Source organism: Emydura macquarii, unplaced genomic scaffold, assembly GCF_026122565.2.
Source record: "Emydura macquarii macquarii isolate MOO-44397 ecotype Brisbane River unplaced genomic scaffold, CSIRO-AGI_Emac_v2 contig_2795, whole genome shotgun sequence".
In the NCBI taxonomy this organism is placed as follows: Eukaryota; Metazoa; Chordata; order Testudines; family Chelidae; genus Emydura; species Emydura macquarii.
Genome location: NW_027132932.1, coordinates 3,160,210 through 3,179,811, shown reverse-complemented (window position 1 = coordinate 3,179,811; position 19,602 = coordinate 3,160,210). Strand labels below are relative to the sequence as shown.

At 36.8% G+C, this 19,602-nt stretch overlaps 1 protein-coding gene across 10 annotated transcripts in view; it reads right to left on the bottom strand.

Annotated features, from left to right (window-relative positions):
• Window positions 1–19,602, bottom strand: part of CTBP1 (C-terminal binding protein 1) — a 385,409-nt gene that overhangs the window by 153,271 nt on the left and 212,536 nt on the right. The window contains exon 1 of one of the 10 annotated variants that reach the window (XM_067567713.1): window positions 12,769–12,947. The exons of the other annotated variants lie outside the window; for them this stretch is intronic. The gene's annotated coding sequence lies outside the window, so the exon portion shown is untranslated. Of the gene's footprint in view, window positions 1–12,768; window positions 12,948–19,602 lie in introns of those variants that run through there. 10 annotated transcript variants of the gene reach the window in all.

Below are 19,602 nucleotides of genomic sequence, written 5' to 3'. Positions count from 1 at the left end.
AAGGCTTGTTACCCTGTTAAAGAAAGCTATTAGGTTGATTTGACATGATTTGTTCTGGACAAATCCATGCTGACTGTTACTTATCACATTATCTTCGAGATGTTTGCCAATTGATTGCTTAATTATTTGCTCCATTATCTTTGCAGGTACTGAAGTTAAGATGACTGGTCTGTAATTCCACAGATTGTCCCTTGTTATAGATTGGCACTATATTTGCCCTTTTCCAGTCCTCTGGAATTTCTCCCATCTTCAATTATATCTTTATTTCAAAGATAATCAGTCAGTTCCTTGAGTATTCTAGGATGTATTTCATCAGGCCCTGGTGACTTGAAGACATCTAAATTGTCTAAGTTATTTTTAACTCCTTCTTTCTCAATTTTAGCATCAGAGCCTACCTCATTTTCACTGGCATTCACCATGTTAGATGTCCAATCTCTACTAAACTTTTTTGGTGAAAACAAACAAAAAAGTCATTTTGCATTTCTGCCATTGCCACATTTTCTGTGGTTTTTCTCATTTCATTGAGTAATGGGCCTACCCTGTCCGTCTTCCTCTTGCTTCTAGTGTATTAGTAGAATGTTTTCTTATTACCCTTTATGTCTCTAGCTAGTTTAATCTCATTTTGTGTGTTGGCCTTTCTAATTTTATCCTTACATACTTATGTTGTTTGTTTATATTTATCCTTTGTAATTTGACCTAGTTTCCACTTTTTGTACGACTCTCTTGAGTTTCAGTTCATTGAAGATCTCCTGCTGAAGCCAGGGTGGAAACCTCCTATATTTCTTATCTTTCCTACACAGTGTGATAGTTAGTTTGCTCTTGTGCCCTTAACTTGAAAAATTGCCAACTCTCTTGAACTGTTTTTCTCCTTTAGACTTCCTTCCCATGGGATCTTATGTACTAAAGTCCCCGAGTTTTCTAAAGTCTGTTTTTTCATAATCCATTACCTCTATTGTGCTGTTTTTCCTCCTGCCATTCCTTAGACTCATGAACTCTGTCATTTCAAGATCACTTTCACCCAAGGTATCTTCGACTTTCAAATTCTCAACCAGTTCCTCCCTATTTGTCAAAATCAAATCTAGAACAGCCTCTTCTCTAGTAGCTTTTTTCACCTTCTGAAATAAAAACTTTTCTCCAATACATTCCAAGAATTTGTTGGATATCTGTGCCCTGCTGTGTTATTTTCTTAACAGATGTCTGGGGAATTGAAGTCTCCCATCACCATCAAGTCCTGTGCTTTGGATGTTTTTGTTGCTTAAAAGAAGCCTCATCCACCTCTACTTCCTGGTTAAGTGATCTGTAGTAGAATCATATCATGATATCACCCTTGTTTTCTATCCCTTTTATTCTTACCCAGAGACGTTCAACAAGTCTGTCTTCTATTTCCATCTCAACCTCAGTCCAAGTATATACATGTTTGATATATAAGGCAACAAAACACTCCCTTTTTTCCCTGCCTGTCCTTCCTGAGCAAGCTGTACCCTTCTACACCAATATTCTAGTCGTGTATTATCCCACGAAGTCTCTTTGATGCCAACTATGTCACAACTGTGTTTATTAACTAGCATTTCTAATTCTTCCTGCTTATTCCCCATTCTTCTCACATTAGTATATAGACAGCTAAGATTCTGAGATATTGAAGCAGGCTCCTCATGAACAGAACTCAACTTCTCTTCTTGGGAGCCTTCCTGGTCTCTCTGAAGTATTTTATCATGAAAACCTGGGCAAATGCAGTGTAGAGATTGACTGGTTACTGTGGTCACTTGGAGGCCAATGTACAGGGGTGGATCTTGACCTGGATCCAAGGCTGGGTGAAGGGAGCGCTCCATCCTAAGGAACCTAAATCTAAAATCCCATTTTTTCTAGCTCTGTTTTTGAAGGCTGAGCAGATGTTGCATTTGGATGTCGCATGCTTCCTCCAGACAGTGAATGTACTGGGAATGTTGTCACTGATCAGGATAGATTCCTAGAGAGGCAAGGTGGGTGAGGTAATATCTTTTTATTAGATGAACTTCTGTTGGTGAGAGAGACAACAGAAGTTGGTCCAATAAAAGATATTACTTCACCTATTTTGTCTCGCTAATATCCTGGGACTAACATGGCTGCAACTACATTGCATACAGATGAGGCAAATGAGACAGCACTTGAATCCTGGGAATCCTGGCATACCATGGTGATGCTGAGGATGTCCTCTGAGGAGAACCCCTCAAGCACGCAGGGTGGTGGAAGAAGGGTTAATAAAATCCCTTCAAACAAAAGTAAAGAAACTATAAAAATATATATAATTAAAGGAGGAAAGCTAAATAATTGCACTAAACTAAAATTAAGGAACCCTAAGGCTAAGCAACAAGCAATGCTAGAAGCAGGCATGCCATATCAGACAGAGACAGTTCAGAAAGAGCTGGGGTGGCTCTCCTGCAAAGCTCTATGTATCCTTGTTATAGGCCATGAGTAGTTCTGGAGCACATGCATGGGCCGAAAATTTCCGATCAAAACTATATGGGGACATTGAGAACCCAAAGTGGAGCACCCACAGGGATGCTAGTTGAAGAACAAACCAAATTTCTAATTTCAGCAACAAAAACATAGGCTTCAAGAAGTTTACTATTATTTGATGGTATTATTTCTCACTTTCAGTGTTTCAAGGAAGTTAATATTCTAGAATACTGTAGAATAATATAAAACTTTTCAATATCTCAACTTGGATATCCAAACTTTTCTAACTGATTTAATAATTTATATTATGTGAATTAATTGATTAGGTTATCAGACAAACAGGCTGCTGGGATACAAGCTTTGGGTATGGATATATTCCTAATTCTTCTTTTTGAAAGGGGTAACAAATACTGGTCTACCAGATTTAGAATTAACTTAGCCTTAGCTTTGTTATTCAGTTCACCCATGTCCACCAATTTTATGCAGATCATAACAACACACATAGACACATACAATATAAAGAAATCAGAATTAAACATTAATTTTAGTCTTAAATGCATCCATTTCTAAATGGTCAGTAAAACTAATGGTTGACTTTCTTTTTAAGAGCAAAATAAGCCAGTTTCTGGAAACATATTGCCCAATCTTCATATACTAAATTTACAGATTTTTTCATAACGTGTATAATTTTACACTTTGATTACCCTTACTTACATTATTCATTTTCTACTTTTAGACCACGCAAACACATTAAACAGAACAGTGTTCTAGGAAAGTGTATAAAAAAACCAGTCAAAATTAGGTTATTTAGTAAGAATACAGAATGCAGCATGTAACAGGATAACAACACAATTAGTCCTTCTTTTTCTGCAGCTTTTTTTAAAGATAGAAAGTAGGCTTGATTTAGAAGAGCATTACGATAATGCATCATACTGCATGTACAGTTTTTCTGAACACTAATTGTAAATAATGAGGAAGGCATCTATAATGAACCAAGTCTATGTGTTTTGTTTTCCCCTACACTTCTTTTATACTCACAAATGAATGTGTTGGGGGGAGGGGGTATGGAGAAGAGTAAAGAGTGGATGGATGCATACTGAAAACATTTTTATTTATTCAAAGACAAAAGTTAAATGACAATGCCAGCTTAGGTATTTTGAACTTGCCCTTAGATATAACTCATGTAATTATGATGACACTCTTTTCAAGCTTGGTTTATTTACAATGATTATACAGTTGGTGAAAAATGTTCATGGTATCTTTAACACATTTTTATAAAGAAAAAAAACCCCTACGTCTGACTTTCCAATTAACTGATATTTTTTCATTTTCACACATTCTTAAAATGTTTCCCTTGAGTTTTGGTTTTTGCTATTTGGACTTTTTTTATTTGAGAGCTCAGAGAAATGGCAATTTGCTTCAGATCTAAATGAATAATAATGCACTTAGATTCCAGGTATGAATGACAATTCATTTCTTCAAGTAAAAACAGGATATTTTCCTGGCCCCACTTCTAACCTCTGCAAATAGTTTTTCACTCCTTTAAATCATATACACAGCTGAGTATATGACTAGAGACTCAGGTTAAAACCATAAGATCTACCTTGCTTAGAGTACAAAACACTTTCATCTGAATTTTTGCCGTAACAAAATCTAAGATACGTTTAAAGGAAAATGGACAAAGTGAAGTTGTGAAGCAAGATTTTTTCTCCTGAGCTGCACTATTAATTGCTTTTGGATTTTGTAAGATGACTGAAATGGCAGAATACTAAAGATTCTTTTCTCAGTGTAATTCATGAGAAAAAATATTGTTTATTCTGACCATAGCTGTAAATGCTTTTAAACACAACGTCATCAAAAGATTCTCTGAGCAGCTCAGAAGAAATCACTTCAAACAGAACTACTACTTTTTAATATATATATCCATCCAAAACCCTGTAGGCATACCAGAGCAGTATGCTAGTCTGCTTTGACACCACAGGGCTTTTAAACATTTAAAAAAAAATTGAAAACATGGAACTTAAGCAAACTTACATTGCCTTATAGACTAAATAATCCCTTTTTTATATGAGGAGCTTGCTCATGTCAGCTTTAACAGTACTCTTACCTTTTGGTTTGGCAATGACTGCTAATGTGAAAAGTTTTTTCTATTTATATCTAACATCCATGTGCTAGATCTCCTCTCCATAAAACACTCATTTGGCTTAAACTACAGATGAAAAATTGCAATAATTGGCACTTACCAGAAAAAGCCAACTGATCCCCCAAACATTTCCATGAGTGTATAGATTTGTTACACATATGTAAGTTTATTCATGTGAAGTGTTGCCAGGATCAGATCCTTGGCTTATTCATAAGAATGGCTTAGGCAGCAATATCACAAGATTCCCTTGTGTTAAAGAGAACTCACCTTCCTTTAGAATTCAGTTGATGCTGGTGTCTGAACAGGTGACAGTGTAAACCAACATAAAGCAACCTAGCCACCCTCTTCTAGGGGGCTACAACACACTGGGCCTGACTGACTCTCAGCTGATGTAAATTTTCCAAACTTCATTAACTTCAATAGAACTAAGCTAAATTTACATCTCCTGAGGATTTTCTCTATTGCATCTTCCACAGCTTAAGAAATATCATACCTGATCAGATCAATGGACTATCTAGTCCAATATCCTGTCCCTGACAGTGGCCAGTTGCTTCAGAGGAAAGCGCACTTAGCCTCATAGTGGACTAGAATGAGCTACCCATTCAGATAGAATTTGGCTTATGGCTAGAAACATGAGGTTTTATATCTCTCTTCTCATCAAGTGAGAGATTGAGATCTGGATCTGATGTTTCACCTTCTAGAACAAAGAGCAGGCTCTAGGACACCAGGATTGCCAACCTTTCATTAGTTTTAAATTCTTTCATACATGACAGTAATCAGTTCTATTCCCATACTACATATAAGGAATGAATGTGCTACAATGTATGCATTGTAAAAATGTAATAATAAAATGCTAGAGTACAGTGTTCTCCTCTAACTGAAGAAAGGATATAATCTAACTGGTATAAGCCTTATTATAGTTTTCATTTGAAAATCTGTACTAAAAGAGTACACAAAGCACAGTGTAGTAGATGTGGTAGTAGTCTTCAGACTCAACCTGACTTGACCCCAACACTTCCCCCCAAACCTTGGTCATTGCTGCCTCATCATTGGGTCTCAGCCTGACAGGTATTTCCCACTTTCTGTGGCCACAATCAGTCTCTGGCTGCCTCCTGCCTGAGTGGTTGATGCGGCGATGGCTGTATGCCCCATTCCTGCAGGCTGCCATCTTGATGTACTACAGAGTGAGCTTTTTGATGAGACACACTACCTCTCAAACTGCTGCATACAGAACAATGAGGCAGCAGCCGGCAGGCACAGGGCGTACAGCCCCCATTGTGCTGATCCCATGGGCAGAAGGAGGTGATCAGAGACTACCCAACCCAACCTAACCCTGCGAGTATTGGGTTGTTTTCAGACCCAACTCGAACTCAACACTTATGGTTGGGTCCCCTCAGATTCAGGTCAGATTACAAGGCTCTAGTTAAGGTAACAGTATTTCAAAGATAACATACAGATAAGATAACATGACCTACTATAGGGAGCAGCATAGGGAACAAACATAGAAAATTATTAGCAGGTATGTGTTTGTACAGCACCTAGCACACTGGGGTATTTGTTATAATATTAAATAATAAAAACACTGATTTCAATAGAGTCAGGATTTCACCTTCAATGTGAGTGTTCTTGGTAACTTCAATAGGGTCAGGATTACACCCTGAATATATACTGGTAATATATACTGGTCTTTTTTTCTCTCCATTCTTAATTGAAGATGCATAATTGTTAAAATTAAGGCCTGCCCACTTAGCAATTTAGGTGGATTTCGGTGTCTGTCTACTATCACTGTTGTATCTGAACACCTGGTGATCTATAATGTATTTACAATCATAACACTCCTCTGAAGTAGGAAAGTGTTATTATCCCCATTTTACAGATAGGGAATGAAGGCAAAGAGAAACTCAGTGACTTGGCCCAACGTCACATAGGAAGTCTGTGACAGAGCAGGGAATCAAACCTGGAGTCTCAGAAGTTCCAGACAAGTGCCCTAACCACTGGACCATTCTTCCTCTCAATAAAGTGAGTGAAACAGAAAATAATAAGGGAAAAAACACATTCCAAAAGCAGCAACTGGACAAAGAAGAATCAACTGGCTAAGTAGTCACGCAAACAGAAACAAAATTAAGTGTGTCATTGGGTCATCTATAGACTAATGACCATTCATTAGTGCTCTGGGTACAAAAGCAGGCACACTCAAGATCCAGTAAGAAAATTTTCCATGCAAGAAGCAAAACCTAGTGATGAGTATAACGAGTGATAAATCCATTCCTATACTACTTATTGTGCATTAGGGTCTTTCTGTTACTGACTTGCTGCAATGCTATTGCACTTCACAGTTGGAATGATCATCTTAACACACTCTTTTACCTTAATTACTTTATGCTTCAGTTTATCAAATATACTTTGGGTTTCACTTTTGCAGTCTATTCATCAGAGCCATCTAGCATACTTCAGAGTGCAGTTTCTGGTGTAGACTTCAACAATGGACATGCAGGAAAAAATGGTAGTTTTATTCAACTAATAAGCAATTAAAGTGCTTATTTTTTGCATTTTTATTTAATTCCAATTCCGATACAAGTGCAGCTTGACACAAATCATGAGTAAAGGTTAACTATTATCTAGTAAATAAGAAATACATCATTCACCGTTTTCTAAAACATGTAGGAATTAAGAATTTGAATAAAATATACATTAAGGATAAATAAATAATAAATTGCATAAATGAGTGTGTATAGATACAGTGCATCCTTGTGGTTGGTGAAAAGAAGTGCAAATTATTTACTACTAACTTTTACAGTAATCAAATCAACATGTTCTAAGGGTTACACCAACCAATGGAAATTAACCTGTCTTTGAGAAAATAACCAAAACAGTACAAACAGAAAATATAATTAAAATTATTTAAACCCAGATTTCCTGCTTGCTGATTTCAATTAATCCATGCTGATTTCATCAGATAAAAAGTATGTTTTCTAGCACTAATCATGTAATGTAAATGTCTGGGTTTGTACCAAGAATAAAACACTGCAATAGTGTCTCTTAAAATAAGCTTTGTTTTACTTTTCATACTGCCATCCTTTATTTTTAAACGTAAGTGGCCATCCTCGCTATGTATGTGCAGAAGGAAATGATGAAATAGAGAGTTACTAGCTGTGCTTACGAAGCTATGAACTTAGGTGGGTAAATTTGCACAAAGTACTTAAGGCACCTATATGATAGGAAGAACAATACGAGTGAAGAATTAAGGCCAGCTTTCTCAAGTCCAGTTGCAGAGTTCAAGGGAGTGAATGCCAGCTTGCACAAAAAGGAGATTTTAGTATGCCTTAGGTACATGGATGGACAAGTCTATGTAGTAACATGACTACATTCACATTTTTGTTTGTGAAAAAGTGACTAGTGATTTTGAGTGCCCAACTTGAGAGATCTTAAAAGGCCTGTTTATCAGAAAGTGCTGAGTACCCATCTTCTGAAAATCACATCCCTTTAAATGGTCTCAAATTGCACGCCCAGAAGTGGAGGATTACCATTTTTCTTTAAAAATCTTGGCCCAGATGTAAATAATGCTGTTGGACTGAGTTAATAGACCATTTACTATAAAGTTATTGTAAAGAAATATTTATCATTCCACATTGATTAGTACTTTTAATGAATATTTAAAAAAAACATTTTTCTATCCTTGCAATATTTCAGTAGAGATTTTTGAAGTCACTTTATTTTATTCCAACTGACAGTAAATCTGTTGTCTCCCAACTCAAATGATTTCTACAACAAACAAACCTCTTGTCCACAATTCAGTTACAAGACACGTTCAATAAACAATTTGAAATAGCTCATTCTAGAAAAAAAACTTAATTTCTACTTAGTATAAATACTCATTTCTTATTTCAGAAAGAAGACAGGTATATAATTTAGCAAAAAATCACCACTGATTGTAAATATTGTTTCTTTCTCCTTCAAAATAATCTTGGCATTCTGAGCTACAGAGGCCGATGATTTGTCTAGTTCTAACACCTGTCATTTCAAGAAAATGAGTCTTTCTAGTAAAATAAACTTCTCCACACATATTCTACCTGATGTACAGTAGGTGTTTTTCAGGATAATCAATTCACAAGAATATATGTGTGTCCCTATTTATGCAAATTAGAAGCAAATTAGACAGAGAGAGCTAAACACACACAAAAACATTTACAAAACAGTACATTATCATTTAGATGTGCAAGCACCAGTATCTTCAATGGGAATGTGAAGCCAAATCAATAGGCACCACTTGGAAAATATAACTCACTAAGAAGCTTGAGTTATACAACTATCATATTACCTAACTGTATTTTAGATCTTTTATTTCCACATAAACTACAAAGACAAATCCTGATTATATGTGGGACTATACACTGATTATTTATTAGAACTCTGCCTCACCCTATATGAGTCGATTAGATCCCCTATTAGGTTTTATTCCTATTAGGCAAAATTAATGTATTTGGTGTAAGCCAAATAGAAAAAAATGAGACCATTTTAAAATTGCCTAAGGTCACTTCATGGGCAAAACAATGTATTTAAACTGAAGAGATGACAACATGTTTAATATGACTCTATAGAAATTGCTTCCCTGATGACAATACATTAAAATCCTCATTGAATATTCATAGAATTTTTGACAAGACTGAGTGACATATAATCCCAGCCTCGGCAAGCACTGACTTGATATTCTAACTGTTTTAGAGTAGCTGCCACACTAACCAGGTCATCTCTGCATTTCTTACAAAGCCAGCAACAACTGTACAAAACATTTCAATTTCCAGTTTTTAATATCATGTCAAGTTGACACAAACAGAATAGGAGGAAGAAAAAACACATTCAAAACTTCACTATGTATGTGGGAAGAGGGGACAGAAGGAACACATTATTTATCATAACTGTAAAATGACTGACCAGAATAGTAATAATTTATTTATAGTAGAGCAACAGATAATTAGAAAAATAGCAAAAGGATCCTTGAAATGACTTTCACTTATTGAAGTATGACCTATGCATGATAAATAGGTAAGCAGAGTTTAAATGATGTGAAATGTGTCAATTCAGAATGCATTAGGATGCCATTAAGAGACAGGAACTTAGACATAGGAAAAATATTAAGATGGATAGATCACTTAGCAAGAATAGGACAGAGAAGAATTTAGTGAAGTTACTAAAAAAACAATTGAATACTGATACCCCTGCAGATCTTGTGTGATTTTTCATTCAAGTAGAAGTCTTAGTTATTTCTTTGTCTACTTTGAGATCTATTGACTTCTCTAATTTATAATTATGTAGCTGCTTCTGACAGAAACCAATCACCTTTCTCGAGACATATTTTCCTATTATACACAATTGAAGTAAAAATCTTGTTTGATAAGCAAATAAGAAAATTAATTGCTGAGATGTCTACCTATGGTATTGTCAGAGTCTAATGTATACTCTATGCGTCAGTCACATCATACAAATTGTGTTTTGCAATTGGTGATTTTATAATATTGCAAATAGTGATTTCTAATATAGGCTTTATGTTTTCATTCCAATGTCACACAAAATGTATAATATAATTTAACAGATTTTTGGATCACCTAGGGCCATAGGAGCAAAACACTTACGTGTAAAATGACATTCTGTGCTACCCTTATTCATGCTGAGTCGTACCTTATTCCATGGATAGTCCCACTGAAATAAATAGCACAAACTTGTTCAGTAAGGCACTACGAACTGTGAATAAGGATGGCAGAATCTGACACCAAGTCTCCAAAACAACAATACATTACATAAAACCACTCATGATGGGTAGCATTTAAAATATACTGGCCTTTTGTCAAGCCTAGAAACAAACAAAATTTCAAAATAACTGAAAAAAAAAAATAAGATGGCATTACAGAATAACATATATAGGCCCAAACATCGTTGGACATTAAGTGGAAAAGAGGCAAGGTTCAAAATATCAAATTTATCTCATTATTTTGCGTGGAAGCCTTGCACTAGCATCTGATTAACAACTCTTCCCAATTTTCTCAGCCCCGTGTTTAAAGATAGACAACCGAGGACTTCTGTCAAAACTATCTATATTCTAGGACCTACTATTTACCTTATATTTTACACTGCAGCCTACTCACATCTGTTTGCCATCAAGGCACCTTATCTATGGCTACCATGCAGGAAGCTAGTAATAATCCAAAACAGCCTGGCAGAACGTATGCCAAGAGACTAGCGTGGCTAGAAATTCTCCTCAAATCCATCATTTATACAAAGCCTTGAAACATGACAGGCAACAGTCTAGAGATTATTCTTGAATCTGGGCCTCCAAGGTGCCAGCCTGCTTCAATGCCAAAGAAGCCTGCCGATCAAGAAGTATACTTAATAGTTTTCCTCATCTGAACGTCTTACAATAGAAATGTTCATTCCTTCTGAATATGGAAGTGTTTTAATCTAAACTGAAGAAACATTTGACGTTAGAGGGAATTTTGTGAAGCTAGTGCTGTGCCCCACGCATGTAGGTAATATAGTTTTGTCAAAATAGTAAAACCCCAAAAGTAACATTTAAAAAATTAATCAAGTGAGTCTTCTGGGACCAGTAAATGTCTCTGTAAAAGCTATGTATCATTTCAACATGCAAATCTGAAATGGTTCAGCATCAGAAAAATTATGGGCCAGATCAACCGGTGGTGTAGGATTGCTATCACTCCAATATGATTGACATCTGACAAAGTGGGTTACAGCCCACGAAAGCTTATGCCTGCAGAAATTAAATTTGTTAGTCTTTAAAATGCTACAGGACTCTCGTTGTTTTTACTCCAATATGAGAGACTTGACAGATAGAGCATCCTTAAAAATGACAAATGCCTATATGTATATAAATTGTATAGATTTGATTGTTTCACCCTCCCTCACTATTTGTGTGTCATTTATTCTTTCAGACAGTAAGCCCTGAGGCATGTGATTGTACTGTTCATATATCATTTGGCCCTGATCCTGATCGGTGCCCAGAGAATACTGTTATATAAACATTAAGTAAGATCAATAATAATCACTCACATAAAATATGGCACTTTAAAAATTTAAAGCACTAAACAATGCAAAGCAGCTATAACTTTGCCTCTATAATAAGTACACAGTACACTGCATTATAAATATTACCACCTTCATTACTATAATAATTCATGTCTATTCCACCCAAGTATGGTAGTCTCTGTATACAGGTTCTTATACTACACCCATCATAATTATATTTCAGCATCTGAGTGCTAAGAGCAGTTGGTTTTTTAAATATATATTTCACTATTTGCTTTTGGTATATTTTGGAAATACAAATAGGTTCATCAAATACGTAAATATCAGCCGTTAGTTTAGAATATAAAGATATTTTTTAAAAGCACTGACTAACTCTTGTATTTTACACCATCTTAAATAGCTGATATCTTTTGACCTGTCCTTGGTTAGGCTGACCTACATGAAATTTGATTCTAACAATGCATTAACATCCTGCTGAACACAGCATTGCTTTCAATAGGGAAAATCTATTTAATAAATGGACACTGACAACTCTGCTTTAGGCTTAGAACAGTTTTTAAATTAACTATGGAATTTAAATTCCAACTTGACAAGAGAAAAGACTGATTTTAATCCAATTTTGGTTTTAGAATGGATAAGTATTATTCTGTTTGGTAGAACGCACTAAAAAAACAAACCAACCTACATTTTCCTCAAACCAATAAATTGAACATTTTTTAAACATTAATTAATTCTTTTTGTAAAGCAAGCAATCCCTGCTGTCACATTACTTGTTACTTGTAAAGTTACTCATAATAATAGTTTTTGTGGCAGTGGAAGCAATAGTTAAGGCTGAGTTCCATTCTATATTATAAACTTCTATAATTCCTGGGGTTGAAATTGACCCATGATTTTATAATCAGCTGGATTCTTCCTGTTGATAAAACTTATTTTGTATTACAGGAAATGGGGAATTAATGAAGAATTTTATCACTCTAAAATTAAGACACACTGAATGAGTATGGCTTTCTGGCTATTTATGTGCTATTTATGCTAAACAATCTGTTCCACCTTCATTTTGCTGTGATGCTGAGAGTACCTTTCCCAGACCTGTGTGGCTCAAAAACTTGTCTCTCTCACCAACAGAAGTTTGTCCAATAAAAGATATTACCTACCCATTTGCTTCTCTAATATCCTGGGACTTACATGGCTGCAACTACACTCCATACTTCAAAGAAAGACAGTTGATGACCTCTTGGGGAGATGGTTCTATTAACATGCAAATTCACTTTATTCTGACCCAGGGGAATGCAAAGAAAGCTGACACCTGGGCAGGTTCAAAGAGTTTTTGAAATGCTGAAAAGAAATTGAGAAAAAAAAATCTTGATTGGATGGTGCATGTAAATATGTTTTATATTATACATATTATACAATGTCTCCCATATTGGGAAAGGGACAGAGATTGCATATTGCTTCTACATAAACAGAGTGTTATGACTAGAATATATGACTCCATAGAAAACATACAGCTATTATGGTAATGTAAGGGTCATATATATCACTTCAAAGTAACTTTAAAGATTGTTAGGAGTATAAATCAGACATGAGAGAAAAGAGGATGACACAGAAGTGGGCACATTGATTAGAGATGGGCTCTTGAGAGGCTGTGATGCTAACAGAAGGTGAATGGGAACCAACCTGAGCTTGAGGATGTAATAGTTAACATAAAAATGGCCATACTGGTTCAGACCAATGGTCCATCTAGCCCAGTATCCTGTGTTCCAACAGTGGCCAATGTCAGATGCTTCAGAGGGAACGAACAGAAGAGGTAATCATCAAGTGATCCATCCCGTCGTCTGTTTCCAGCTTCTGGCAAGTTACTAGCTAAATCTTGCCAAGGATACACATAGGTAGTTAAACCTGTAACTGCAAGACTGTACCTAATTTGGCCACACTGTTGCCCAGAGTTAGATTAGATATAATTGTATATGGTGTATTTTTTATTTAATCTGTTTTTCTCTATATTGTCTAATAAACTTTTCTTAAAGAACTGTTTGGCCTTGGATTGTTATAACGATAATTCACTGTGGTTCATCCTAATGAGAGGTAGAGGGAACTCTGAACCTAAGCAACAAGCTTGGCTTCTCAAAGGCACAGACCAGGCTCCTACTCCATAAAACGTGCTCTGGCTCCAGCTCTGGCTTCAGTCAGCCCAAAGCACAGAAAAAGCCTACAGAAGCCTATGAGAGGTGAGCTTGAGGGGCTATGGTGACAGCTTGTTCTCAACCACAAAGGTTTTTGGAAAGTGAGTAGAATCTGAAATTTTTAGTTATATGATTGAAAATAAAATGTAATACATTCTACCTAAAATTCTGTTTACCCAACTAAAAATGGCTCATCTCACAAACCTTACACTTGACCTGTTTTGTAGAACTTGCTAAAGAAGGAACGACTAGTCTAGTTTAATCTTTAGAAAACAGGGCTGAGATTTTTAAAATAATGAACATTTTCTATTTAGCCTTTCACAGGAGCTGTAACGTAGAGAATTTGGAACACACTGCACAGTCTTTAACACACAGTGAATACTTAGATGTCTATTTTCCATTATTTGCACCTGACTGTGGTTTAGTGGGTCACAGAATGCAAACAAACATACTCACTCCAAATTTAGAGCCTTTCCAACACATCTTCACTGACACATTTTTAAATTGTGAATTATATGTACCATTCTAGGCTCTTATTTATTTTTAATAAACATTAACACAATTACCTGAGACACTCGCTGATGATCCCTGCAAATCTACATTCTGTACTACAAAATAAAACTATTTTTCAAATATAAGATTGGGATTCTAATTCATAAACTGAATGAATTTAAATTCATAACTAATTAAGTGAAATTTAATTCATGATTCATTTCATTTTAATTTACAGATTCTCATTCAGAAAGAGAAAATGTGCACCTGACTCCCATATTGCAAGTTAATATTGTTAATCCCTCAGGAAATCACCACTGAAAACCTTTTCTATGCTTCAGGGACTACAGCAGCACAGCTATGGTGCCGCAGCTATGGTGCACTAACCCCATTGTGAAGACGCAGCTTACAGCAACAAAAGGAGTCTTTTTCCCCCATCACTGTAGGTAATCCACCTATCAGAGCCACGGTAGTTAGGTCGATGGAATCATTCTTCCATCGACCTAACTGCGTCTACACCGAATTAGGCTGGCATAGCTATGTCGTGCCTGTGCAATGTAGCTATGTCGATCTAAATTTTAAGCATAGAGCAGGCCTTACAGTAAAAATGTCTACACAGATTTTAGGAGTAACATTTAGGAGTAAGAGCTATGCATGTTTCCAAACGGTTGTCAATGTGCTAATTTCTTAAGAACTAAAGGAAACTGATATTCAGGAAGTTTAGTTAGTTATGCTTTTTAATGTTTCTAGCAGTAATTCCAAAGTTGTGAACTTGAAAATTTGAAACATGTAAAAAGAGACAGAAGCTGTTAAGAAAATCAGGTTTGATCCTGACTAACAAGTCTTATATCTAAAACAAGGTGGCAGATGTGTGTGTATGCAGGTGAGATGGATTTCCTTCCTTCTTCATGAATGACCTGATAAGCCATTCAAACCCTCCACTGAATGAACAGCGGTCTCAAGTAATCAGATTTGAGTTATTATAAATGGGCATTGTATGTTGTATAGACAAAATCATTTTTGCAGATTCTTATATTTAGAATACTGTCAGTAAATATTTAAAAGAAGGTTTTGGCAGCTTGTATATTCAATTATGTTATCTTGGAGAAACATTTATAATAAACTTCCCTTAAAACCATGATATTACCAGTTTCATCATACTATTCCCAAACCACGCTATACAATCAGGAAGTGGAAGCTGGGCTAGGAAAATATTTTCCAGCGATAAATCCTATGAAAACTATAATTAATTAATAATCTTTTTCACTTCTATGTCATGCACACTTTGTAAGACCATGTGAGGTACAGAAGTATTACAATTTTAATTCTAGAGATGGGGAAATTGATAATTTGAATTGCTCACAATCACAGAGGAAGTCTGTGGCAAAGCTAGGAACATAACTCAGATCTTTTGATCCACTGTTGTGCATTTTAACCAATAGATCATTTTCTCTTTCATCTCTGGCAGGAAATTAAGAAGTGACCGAGTCTGTAATTCCTATTTCCATTTTGGTTGTTCTGCCATTTCTCCCCAGGCACAAGATTGTAGAGGGAGCTGACTGGCTCTGCTCCATTTCCCCATGTCTCCAACTCACCAGGTATAGTGGCATGGGAATTCCTTTTTTTATTTTGAGATTGTACTTTATAAATATATAAAAAATCTCCACATATTTGGCACAACTTCACAAGACTGGCAGTTTCTTCTCAAGAAAGTTCTGAAACTAAGAATAGTTATTTTAGCTTCAGGCTATTATCCACAGATGAGCAGAGTGAAGAAGGTTGGACAGCATCTGCCTCGATTATACACTGATTTGAGCACAATGCCATCAAAGCAGCTCACTTTCTTCATTACCAAACCCTGAATAAAATATTTTATACAATGTTTTTACATTTGGAGAGAGTAAGCCTTGTGATTGTTTCAGAGAAGAGGGCCGGCAGCTAAGGAGACAAGATCTGCTATAACAAGATACATCGAAAAAATATTTAAACACAGACTAGCATGTCTGTTTAAAATTATTTTTGATTATTTATGAACCCACTATTGCATAGTGAAATATTTTGCTAAGTATGACAGGATTTTTTTAAATAAGATGCTCAATCTAAAAATTACAGCATTACAGGGCATTTTAGAACTTCAATAACTGAAAGTAGTGATCATTAAAGATAAAATCTCCATGCAAATAATATACCAGCAACTGTATTTCTTTCTAATTGATTAAATTTGAAAATATGGTGTCTAGAGATATCAATGCAAGTATACAAATATGTTGAAGTAGAATGTACATCATATTCACATATGCTGTTATTTTACATTTTTTGACAGATTACCATCATTTTTAAATTTCTTTAAAAGTAGGTGTTTCTTTTGATGTATTTTATGCTGCTTGATGTAGAATTATTCTGAATTTCACATATTTGGGGAGAGGAGAAATAGACAAGCTGCTATTTTTAAAATGTAGTGTATGTTCTTTGTTGTATGTAAGTTCTTTGGGAGCATGGTCTCACCTCCCTCCCCCCCAACATATACTATATATATATACACATACATACATACACACACACACACACAAAATCTTGGTTGCTCAGGCACCCCTGGTTTGAGTGAAGACTGACCATATTCACAGTACTGCCTCTGGAATCTGGAACTATGGTGCTGACGTTATTTTGGTCATACTTGTCGGTCCCAAAGAAGTTACACTACAGCTCCAGCTGCTGGGGGCAGTACCATGAATGTGGTCAGTCTTTCCTCAGCCCAAGGCTGCCTGAGCCACCCAGTTCTGATCAAAGTGTGAGAGCCACTGGCATACTTGACGAGCATGTTTTTCTTATCCACTGTCTTCTAGACACAGCGAGATGTGTGAGGGGTTTCCACCACTTCTTCATCAGCTGGTCCAAATTAGATTGCAAGAGCACAGCAATTGGGCAGCAAAAGGTATTGTCCTATAGTGGCCCTTGAAAGAACGTCATACTTCTGGGAGACGGAAGAGGCTAGCAGTGGAAAGAAAATATATGGAACTCAGTTGTGTTACTCTTTGAGAAAGGAAACTGCTCATTCTGCAACAGGTTGTTGTTATTACAGTAAATTGTTCCCCTATGATGTTTTTAAATTTTGCCTGGACAGCCTCACTACTTCTGAACTGAAGCTGAACAAGCAAACTGCCAAACCATAAAAACATATCTGATAAAGAGGCTTTGTAAATCCAGTTTTGCTTTGTTTTGTTTGGATTACACCTACATTTCATGGTTAAACTGAGAGTGCATTATGTTCATTTAAACAATCATATTCTTTCTGATGTTAGAAGCCCTCTCCATACTATACAACACGCACATAATGTTAAAAAAAGAACAATGACTGATCACCCACCAACTGACAAGTATTTTAGTTCTTCTGAGTTAAAATGAGAATGTGTGTTTCAGGCCTGTTTGCTTGATCATAATTTAAGTTGTACAACAATTTTTACCACTGCGATTCTCACCTAGGGTACAAAGAATATCCTGCTAAGTAATGTGAAATGTGTAATTACCATGAGTTAATGTTGATCTAACTTCTATTTTAATGTTCAAAGCCCCAGATTAAGTGATCTGGAAAAATAAAAAAAATAAAAAACTTCAGTGATTTGTTTCTTATTAATGGAGGAAAATTGCAACAATTCTTCACGAGTCCTTAAGCAGCTAGTAATGACTCAGTTAACTACAGCATAACATAGATGGCAAACATGGGTTGAAAAGTAATATTTCCAAATATACAATATTTGGGAAGGCTGACAGGCAAAGAAATCGCCAACACACTTTAGGAAATCTGAATCCAAGAAGGAAAAATTGAGGCATTACCTCAGTCCAGAGAACATTCTTCCCTGGAGTCTTTGTAGGGATATGCTTTCACTAGGTGAGCCGGAGCACCAAAAGAAAAACAGACTCTAAGGCCTGGTCTATACTGACAATGGAGGTCGACGTAATGCGGCTAACGTCAACCACATAAAGTATGCATCTCCACTGCCATGTCAGTTCTGCCAACCTAACTCACAGTAAAATCGACTTAATAAAACCACCTCCGCGAGTGGCGTAGCTCTAAAGTCAAATTATATGGCTCGAATGAGCATCAGTGTAGGCAGAGTGCAACATAAATCGACGCCATTGGCCTCCCAGAATGCTCTGTTGTGACCTCCCTGGACATTTGCATTCTGCTGCACCACAGCCACATGAACAGGAAAAAGCCCATCCCCCCCAAGCCCTGGGAAATTTTGAATTCTCATTTCCTGTTTGGTCAGCATCGAGAGAGCTTTGTAGCTGAACTGCTCATAGCGACTGCACGCCCCAAACGCACTCCAGCATGGAGTCGACCTGAGGTTTTCGATCTCATCAGCCTGTGGGGCGAAGAGTCTGTTCTGGCCCAGCTCTAAGCCAGCAAAAGAAATTTGAATATCTACGAGAAGATATTGCATAGTATGGTGGAGAAGGCCACAACAGCGATGTGCAGCAGTGCTGCATTAAAATTAAAGAGCTGAGGCAGGCATATCAGAAAACTAGGGAGGCGAACAGTTATTCCATGTCATCACCAAAGACATGCCGCTTTTATGAGGAGCTGCATGCAATTCTCAGCGGTGACCCCACCACTGTACCACCACGCAGCATAGATACCTCCATAGAATCCCAGTCCAGGATGAATGAGGAAGGCTCTGTGGAGGAGGAGGAGGAGGAGGAGGAGAACAGGGGGCACGCAAGCGGGGTATCCATTCTCCCTGAGAGCCAGGACCCGTTTGTTACCCCAGAGCAGCCCAGCTGGATGCAGGACAAAGTGACTGACCGAGATGCCGGGGAAGGCACATCTGGTGAGTGTGTATAGCAAACTGTATGTCTGTGGTTATAGCCCCAGTCCAGCTTCTTATTTCTGTGAAAAAAGGACTCTTTGTGTTTGTGGGGATGGGCTTCCTGGGTGCTGGTCTACTTAAGCAGAGGGTTACGCCCGGAACAGACTATGTGCACAGGGATGCTCCAAGAATCCTCGGTGGATATCTCAAGGAAACTTTCATGTACTTACTCTGCAATTCTTTGCAGAAGACTTCTGGGGAAAGCAGCTTTATTTCTTCTGCCACATTAGGACACTTTCCCCCACTACTAAATGAGCAGGCATCATTGTGGGACACAGCATAGCAGCATAAGGGCCAGGTACCAAGATGCTTGCAGCAAATATTCCCTTTCCACCTGTTTTACCCTCAGGAAACTGATATCACACATGATCACCTAGGGAAGATGGCGCAAGTTCACAGTACCCGACTAATATAGTCACTGCGTGTTATTCCCCTGGACCTCAAC